Source organism: Giraffa tippelskirchi, chromosome 14 (assembly GCF_054371585.1).
Source record: "Giraffa tippelskirchi isolate mGirTip1 chromosome 14, T2T-mGirTip1v1.2.pri, whole genome shotgun sequence".
Classification (NCBI taxonomy): domain Eukaryota; kingdom Metazoa; phylum Chordata; class Mammalia; order Artiodactyla; family Giraffidae; genus Giraffa; species Giraffa tippelskirchi.
In genome coordinates this window covers 13,120,788-13,130,000 of record NC_137288.1, presented here as the reverse complement: position 1 = coordinate 13,130,000, position 9,213 = coordinate 13,120,788, and the positions used below count along the sequence as shown (strand labels likewise).

General features: G+C 57.4%; 1 long non-coding RNA gene across 2 annotated transcripts in view; it reads left to right on the top strand.

The window, feature by feature from the left end:
* LOC145534303 (uncharacterized) overlaps nt 1-8,557 on the top strand; it is a 28,994-nt gene extending 20,437 nt beyond the window's left edge. For both annotated transcript variants that reach the window (XR_014074445.1, XR_014074446.1), the window contains exons 2-3: nt 4,449-4,642; nt 5,270-8,557. This is a non-coding gene — a long non-coding RNA (uncharacterized LOC145534303). The remainder of the gene's footprint in view (nt 1-4,448; nt 4,643-5,269) is intronic.
* The last annotated feature ends 656 nt before the right edge of the window (nt 8,558-9,213 follow it).

Sequence of the window (9,213 nt, the reverse complement as noted above, 5' to 3'; positions counted from 1 at the left end):
GACGAGGCAGCACCTGCCCCCAACGGAAGAGGCGAGGGGAACAGGCACGCCTCTCTTCCCGTCTCGACCCCTCCCCCCAACGAGAGCCACTCGCGGGACACACACACACCCCACCGCGGTGGGGGACCCGAGGAGGACGCCGGGTTAAGGGAAACGACACCACCGCTCGGCCTCAGGCACCTGAGGGGGCGACCTGGAGCGCTCCAGGGGCACCACCGAGGGTCAAACGAGGCACGCTCACCCACCCACGCGGGGCGCGCGGCGCAGCGGCGGGCACAGCCCTCCCCACCGCGGGGAGGGCCGCTCGCGGGACACGCGCCGAGAAGGCGAAGCGAGAGCGTCCGCTGTGTCCGAAGACCGACGGCCTCACTGACGCCCCGTGGAGGGGGGGCGGGCAGGAGACCGAGAGTCAGGGCCGGAGGCCGCACCCACCCTCCCGCCTTCCTCACCCTCCCCGACGGGCAGGGGGAAAGGCAGGCGAGGGGCCCCGTGGACAGACCGAGAAGACCGCACACGTTCACCAGGAACGCCCGTCCCTCGTCCGGCACGGCTTAGGCCCGGCCCGGGAGAGCACGACCACACCACATCGATCCGTTGAGCCGAGGGGGAGGGGGGAAGGCACGGTGAGGGCAGTCGCCGGAGGGGCCCGCTTTAAGCCTCACCGGCCGCCTCCCCCCGCCACACCTCACCTCACCTCACCTCAGGCGACAGCCGCCGACGACCCCAGGAGGAGGAGCTGCCTGACACGGGGCACGGAGCCTACAGAGCGGGGGTCGTCCCGGCCACCACCGGGCGCCCGCAGCGGGGGTCACACAGGGTAGAAGACCCACGGCGCCTCGCCCCGCCGCCCTCGGGTCGCCCAGAGACCGGAGGTGGCGCCACGGGTCGGGTCTGCCAGACACGCCACGCGGGAGCCGACGCACAGGCCCAGGCCGGCGGCCCAAAGGCCCAGAGCCCCGCGTGCGTCCAGAGGCCCAAAGTCCTCGGCGGCAGACGCCGAGAGAGACCGTGTCGGCACTTACCTGGTGGCAGAAAAGGCCCATTTCGGGCGACAAAATGACAGCGCCCGACAGCGGGGCCCACCCACGACTGGCAGGGAGGGACCTTGGCACCTTGGCACCGCCACCTGTCCCCAGCACTACCCCAGAAACACCAGGCCCGGAGCTGTCGGGGGTCATCTGGTCGACTGGGGGGGGGGAGGGGGGCGAAGGGGGCGCCCGGTGGGCGAAGTGGGGGCGCAGACGCCAAGGGGGAGGGAGCTGGCCGGGGACGCCCTCCCCCTTCGCCCGCACGGGTAGGTGTACCCGTCCGTCCGTCCGAGTCTCCGAGCGGGGGTTTGGCTTCGAGTTGCCAAAGAGAAAAACGAAGAGAGACCCGCCGGCGAGGCGCCTCCCACGAGACGAGCGGGCCCCAACGAGGGACCACGCCCGGGGCCCCAGACCGTCCTGTCCGGGGCACCCAGGACGGCTCGAGCCGGTCCCTGACCTCCTGGCCGTGATTCAGGGAGTTGGGGAGGGGTGAGAAAGCAAACCCTCCGGGGGTGGCAAACCCTCCTGAAAGGGCGGGAAAGCAAAAACCTCCTGAAGGGAGACGCAAACCCTTCTGAAAAGGCGAACAGCAAACCCTTTTTGAGGGCGGGAGCCAACCCTCCTGGCAGAAGAAGGCAAACCCTCCTGAGGGCGAAAAGCAAACCCTCCTGAGGGAGGCCCGGTCAGGCCACCCCAGAGCCCGGCTCTGGAGCGCCGCCGCCGCCGCGACGGCCACCCTCCTCAGAAACCTAGAGAACCAATCTCCGGCGACAGCAGGACGTCCCTAGGCCTCGGCGCCACCGCCACTGTCGCTGCCAGCAGAGCCGGTCTCTGAGAGCTGTGCCCTCGGGCCCGGCGGCTGAGTCACAACCCTCCTGAAGGTCGCCGAAGCTCCAGAGGGGAGGGACACTATAAAAGCGGCCGCCAGGTGGCTCCTGACAACCGGCTCCAATGTCCCGAGGACGGGTCGCTGTCGCCGGCCGCCGAGGACGCCACAGCGCCGGCCGCCCAAACGCCCGAGCTCGGCTCGGAGCCGCCGCCTCCGAGAGACGCGACGCGACGCGACCCCGGCCGCAGAGGAAGGGAGAGGAGCTGGGAAATAGCTCCCCAGGAGGCTGCCACGAAGGAGACGCGCTCCCCCCCCACCCACGCGATTCCAGGCTGGTGGGCGGACATTCCACGGAGACGCCGGCGGGCGGCGGGGCTCGGGGCGGGGACGGCCGAGAGAGGGGCACCAGTGACATCCCGGGCTCCCCCGGGCCCCCTCCCCCGAAGGAGGGAGGGAGGGAGAGAGAGAAGGGAGGGAGGCAGGGAGGGAGGGACCGACCGGCAAAGCGAAACCAGGCAAGCGCTGCTCGGAGAACAAAGCAGGACTTCTCGAAAGCAGACACAGACACAGACACGCAAGCCCAGGAGCAAGAAAGGAAAAGAAGGAGACACTCGGACCCCCAACAAGAGAAAACGAAAGTCAACCTGTGTCGAGACCGTGATCAAGTCCAACGACAACAAACACAAGCATGCGCCGGTGGGCGGGGAAAGTGCGCTTGAGGTCAGGAGAACATGGATTTCAAAATAACTGGCCACAAACACCGGAAAGGAAAGGCGGCCGGGCGGCCGGGCCGGGCGGTCGGGTCTGGGGTGGGGTGGCAGGGCTGCTGGGGGCGGGGGTCGGTGGCGGGGGGGGGGGTGGGGGTGGGGGGTGGGGGGTGGAGGAAACGGGAGCACCTAGAAAGAGGAGGAGACTGTCGGCCGTGCTGAGACACGGAGACATCACACGGCTGGGGACCCGTTCCTATCGTTTGCCCCGGGGTGTGAGAGAGACTTGGCCTCCCGTCTCCTGGGATTTCATCTCCCCAGCAACAACGGTCAGGCAAGCTGTCGGGTGTGTGTGTGCTGCGGGGGGTTGGGGGGTTGGGGGGCGGGGTGGGGAGAAAAAAGAAGACGCCTTTCAAGTGAAAGGAGGGAGCGTAAAGGTCACTGAACCCTCTGACAGCGGCCTTCCATTTTCCACACCAGTGACACGTTCTCCCAAGTCGCCCGGTTCCAGAAAACGCTTTTCGGAAACAGAATCCTCGGGGCCCGCGAACTCCTTAGGAATCCTCGGATGAGCTTCCGGGCCAGGCTATACCGTAGGCAGCGCGCTTCCCCTGAAGCCAAAGCCACGGGCTCCAGAGGGCCACGTCCAAGAAGCTGATCTGGTACGGAACCCGATGTCTTCTTCTCTAGGACACTTCTAGCAGCAGCAAGAGTGCCAGTTTGTGAGAATCGAAGGTGAAGCCGGCACGATGTAAACCCAGCGATGTGAGCGGTCAGAGGCCCATCTAGATTCGAACTCCAGTGCTGGAGGGAGGGGAGCAGTGGGGACAGGAGGGTGGCCTGCGAGTCCGCCGTCCTGTCCCCACTCCCCGTGTGAACATCCGCCCCGTGGAAGGTGTCGAGGAACCTCATGACCTGACCTACGGGGTGAACCGTCGCCAAAGACAAAGAATTCCTCCAGCCAGGCGTCGTCCGCAGCCACGAACCCCTTCCCTCCGTCGCCCGGCCTTTCAGAATGCCACGTGGAGCCCTCTCGAGACGTGTGGGGCTTGGAGGTATGGGCCCCCGAATTCTCCTCGCCCGGCCCTGCAAGAAACCATCCCGGGCCTGCCCCACATGAAGACTTCTCGGGCTTTTCGGTGGACCGGGCCTCCCAGGGTGCCCCTGCACCCGGCACCCTGCGACATCCCGAGAGATCCCACGGAGAAACGTCTCCGGCCACTCGCGCGGCATCTGCCTCGCTGGCGGGCGCCCCTTCCAACCTCCCCAGAGATACGTGAGCACGGACGCTTCTTCCCCATCTGGGTCCCCTCACAGGCTCTGTGAGTTCCTGCGGTTCCGCACGCCCTCGACTTGGCTGTGGTTCGGGGCTCTGTTCTGTTCTGTGTTTGCTCTCCGGCCCACGTGATCTCTCTGGCTAGGGCACCCAGGAAAAGCGAAAAGAAATCGAGTCCGTGTGAGTACTATTCAGGCATCAAGTGGGGATACCTACCAATGACCTCTAACGTGGATCCACCAAGATGGCGGCCGTGTGGGGTTCAGGAGGATCATTTTGCGTTTTCTGGGGGCGCTATTTGCTCTCAATGATTTCACGTGCCTTTTGGGCATGGCTCACGGAGATGGGACGTGAAGCAGCAGGGCAGCCACATCTGGCGTCTCGGCCTAGCTAGGGCGGCTCCACGAGTGACCTCTCGGAACCGGGGCTGAGACCGCCATCCCTCCCCGGGCCCCCCTCGGTGGCTGGGTGTGGGGGGGGGAGGGGGAGGTTTCGGAGGGGAGACGGGAGATCTGGGCTTGTGGTTGGGGGCGCGCGGGGCCACACGTGTCCTGTCATGATATTCCTGCAGCGCTCCAACGAGATAAATATTATTCTCTATTCTGCAGATGGCTATCTGTACCTGAATGGAAATGTATTAGACTCTTGAAATCCGAGCCTTGACGAGGGGTGCGCCCTGTACGTCTCGGGCTACAGGCAGCATACGGAAACTGAAGATATCAGGAATCACGTATAAAGGTTAAAGTCAAAGAAACGGACCTAGTTCAGGGGCAGACTTAGTCTTCCTCGCTGCAGCCTCAAGGTAAACGCTGGGGGTACCCAGTCTATTCTTGGGAAGATACAGTGTTTATTTTAACTGTTGCCAGCAACGCAGCTTCTCCTCTGCCGGAGGTGAAATTGAGATTTAGTTCTTGCAGCTAGTAGTTCTTTTTCAGAACATCTATCAGGAAGGATCCGAATAGCTTGTCATGTCCCTGAAAGTATACTAGAGAACATTTGGTTCAGTTCTCGTACCCAGAGACTGGGGAAATTAAGGTGGCACTAGAAATCGCACCTTTGGGTTATATAGTATCTTTGCTGGAAAACAGGCTGCTCTGAAACTCTAATTGTATCAAACAGTAGCAGGGATAAGAAGTGCATGATCCACAAGTTTCAGTAAAGCTGGCTCTCCCGCTCCTTAACATTATATACATTGTTAACAAAAGTTTAGAACTGGACACTTGATGGCAACAAAGAGGCATCCTGTTTGGCGTTTCTTCGGACTGCAGCCGGGAGAGGAGCAGAGCCGACTTGTTCAGTCCCCGGTCCCGCTACTCCTAGGCCTTTCCTCACACTTGATCTTGGATGCTCTGGGGGCAGGTTGTGTCTGCAACAAGCACTCGATGTGTCCGGAAGCACTGAATCCTCTGTTCATTGACTTTGTTCCCAGGACTGTCTCAGGAGGTGACGATGTTTTCCCATGGGGGAATCTGTGTCAGAGGCTTGCCAACCATACTTTCCACGTGGTTCATGAAAAGCTCGCCCGTCGCCGGTCACCTGTCAACTCACCATCCGTACGAGAGTCAGCACCAACACGCCCGGCAGAGCTGAGCGTCAAGAAGGGGTTGCGTGGAAAGAGATTTGTATGCTTGGTCCTGGTCCTGGTTATAGACAGAAAGTATCAAGGGGGAATAACTCCCAGAATAAGTAGGCTTGCCTGGAATGCGAAATAGTGAGAAGAGGCCTCGCGCTTGGAGGACGGGTCAGAGCTTTAGCCACGGGAGAGTGAAAAGGAAAGGCCCGGGAAAGGGCCGTGGGGCAGGGGACGGTCTGAGCCCAGCACCAGCGGTGAAGGACGAGGAGGCACCTTGAAAGAACGTGCTGTTCGGAGGTTTGTGGTAAGAGCACACCGGTGCTGCTAAAGATGAGGCTTGTGGAACCCAGATAGTAAGGAGGAGCCAGAAACAGGCCAGGAAGGATGAGAATCCCGTGTACTGAGGACCTGCACTTCACCAAGCCCACAGCAAAGGGTGCTGTCTAGATTCAAACCCAGTCACTTGCGCAAACGCCGCTCAGCCACCTCCTCATCTACAAGGCCGACAGATACTCGGTGCGTGAGGTGCGTGTACGTACAGTCTAGGTGGACGGCACTCACATATCAGGCAACCACACAGCTAATACATGCTTTGAAAGAACCAAGAGTGAGCTGATAGCTTTTTCTGGATCTGCCTATAAGCAAAGATACCGCTCGCTGCATACTGTGGATCTCGACTCCTGTCTCACGTCTCCATGAAGCCGTCAGAAAAGTACTGTTCGTGCTCCCTCTCAGGCCAGGAATGACACTTCAAGTGTAACGTGCTCACGAAGTCCTCAGAGATTCATGGATTTGAATCGAGAAATTCCACCTGGTCCTTTCGCTCCCGATCCACTCCTGCTCTCACCACTACTACCACACGGGTCAGACACGAGCGAGTTCCCCTGAATTAGCTTGCACACGTGGGGGTGGAGTTAGCTTTCGGCACACGGATATTTAGAAATTCCATGGCAGTAGGCCAGGTATTCACATTATGTATCGGATATTCGCCTAATTTGATAATAAGAGAGCCCGGGCCTCAGGCATAACTTCAGGCCGATTTTCCCTCCAACGGAAACAGCTCAGATGGGCTGGCAGCCCGAGAGAACGAGCAACTGCCACTAACAGACTGAGACACCTGTGGGCTCCCTCCATGGGGAGACCTTCTGCCAAGGCTTCTCCCTCAAGGGCCGTTACCCAGCCTGCGGGCATCAGCTGAGGAGAAGGGGAGGTGGGTGCCCCGGAAACCAGCCGCGCTCGAGTCAGTCTCCCAGGAGCTCTCGTTCCAGCTCTGGACGCTCACTCCCGGGCCCGGGTTCTCACTCCCGCTTTCAGATGGATCCCAGGCCCTTCTTCAGAGAAGTTCCTCCAGATGAGTCCCCAGCCACCAGTGGGCCTCATTCGACCTTGCGGGACCTCCCTCCCCTTCTGAAGCTAGGTTCCGTCTCTCTCTTCACAAAACTTTAAGTCCAAGATGGATTGTTAACAATGACTTGCCATTTCCTTTTGTTCTCACCATTATTCTGACTACTTGCATTTAATTCCGCTCACCTTCGGATTGCTTGTGACACTCCAGGCCACCGAAAAAAAGAGAGTTTCTGTTCTGGGCTCAAAGATCCTCAGGAGGCATTTGGGCCTCACTTTACCTCTGCTGGAGACAGGAAGGTGGCAGGTGACCGGGACCTGCCAAGAGCAGAGCAGAAGCTGTGCCCCTGAGCAGTGGTGCCTGGCTCTCTCTCATTGGTCGCAGAGGGTCTGCAAGATTCGAGGGGGTTCCTGACGGCCCCACCATGCTGGTGAGCCGTGTCGTCTCATCTCATCGGGAATCTGACCCCGCATCGGCAAGCGTAGCCATGTGCCCTCACCCTGAGTCTCTAAACCCTTCCCAGACCATCACTCGGCCCGCCTTCTCCTCTCAGGCAGAATGAACCTGGGCTTCTCTCCTGGGACAGGTCATTCTGTGTCATGGGATGTCCTCTTTACTCCTATTGCCGGCAACAGGAGTATTGATGTGCTGCTCATAGGTCAGAGACTCCTCATTCGTATTACCCAGAGGCTTTTCTTCAGTCAGTAAATTTTGTTCCTTTGAAGTCAAAGGGATTGCATTGCCTTTGAAGACTATCATTTCTGACCTAGTCGCAAACCGTCTCTTTTGAGGAACTTCCTTAGGGTTCCAGGGATTAAGACAGTTTGCTTCCATTGCAAAGGGCACAGATTCTTTCCTCGATTGCAGGATCTAGATCTCCCGTGCCTCACACTGTAGCCAAAAAGGTATATTTTAAATATAAGAGGGCCAAGCATAAACCTACTACTTTCCCTTTCCATTATTATGATAATAATCTAGTTCTCTTCAAGGCAACACAAATGTTTCTTACTAACTAGAAGGATCATGTCGCGGAAATTATAAAGAGAAAAACAGGGAATTACTTCATGGTATCTCACTACATCCGTCTCTGATCCAACGTACGAAAAATCAAGGAAGTCCACGTAAAGTATCATCTTTAAATAGAGCTCTCCACTTTGAGAGAATAGAACTAAACTCATTAAAACTAAGTTTTCCAGTATGTGGCTGCTTTGAAATCTTGCATCCAACCGACAATTCTGGAACCTATGATAATTCAGAATTGAGTAACCGATGACACAAACACTCTACTAGTCAGGGGGACGTTTTGGATCGCCTGAGTTCTAGGTTCTCAATGTTATCAAGCCAGACACAATCTTCACGGTTTTTCATAGATCCTGTAATATCTTTTTTAAAATTTCAACTTTTTTGAGGTACAATTGACATATAAAATTGCAAGAAATTGAAATATGACTGTGGTGATTTCACGTGTTTACGATGTGAAAGGATTCCTCATCCAGTTAATTCATATCACCTCACATATTTCACCTTCTTTTTTTTTTCTTCCCTCCATCTTTCCCACTTAGATTTTATCTTCATAAGATTTCATTTATACAAAACATGTCAAAAAGATTGCCGTGTTTTACATTAGATCCTCAGACTCTATTCATCTTATAGCTGAACATTTGTTCCCTTTTACCAACCTCTCCCCATAGCCCTAGTAACCACTTTTCTACTCTCTGTATGAGTTTTACTTTTTCCGGGAGGCACTGTCAGAGCCAGTCCTGAAATTTCCTCCAATTACAATTCTTCTCTCAGAGTCATCAGTCCATTTTGTGTTATCTTTCATGTTTTACAAAATTACTCCTAACCAGCAATGGAGCAGGTGTGGCAGGCAATGAGCCAAGAAGATTTACAGGGTGGCATCCACTTACTGTGGGAATTAACCATGGCATTGATCAGTCTATCAACCTAGAAAGAGATAACTGGACATTGCACAAAAATTTGCTTATTTCTTTGTAGAAGTTTGGCATTAAACTAAACCCTTAGTTTGGGATGGGATGGGGTGGGGTGGGGTGGGGTGGGGTGGGGTGGGGGGGTGGGGGGTGGAGGAAACGGGAGCACCTAGAAAGAGGAGGAGACTGTCGGCCGTGCTGAGACACGGAGACATCACACGGCTGGGGACCCGTTCCTATCGTTTGCCCCGGGGTGTGAGAGAGACTTGGCCTCCCGTCTCCTGGGATTTCATCTCCCCAGCAACAACGGTCAGGCAAGCTGTCGGGTGTGTGTGTGCTGCGGGGGGTTGGGGGGTTGGGGGGCGGGGTGGGGAGAAAAAAGAAGACGCCTTTCAAGTGAAAGGAGGGAGCGTAAAGGTCACTGAACCCTCTGACAGCGGCCTTCCATTTTCCACACCAGTGACACGTTCTCCCAAGTCGCCCGGTTCCAGAAAACGCTTTTCGGAAACAGAATCCTCGGGGCC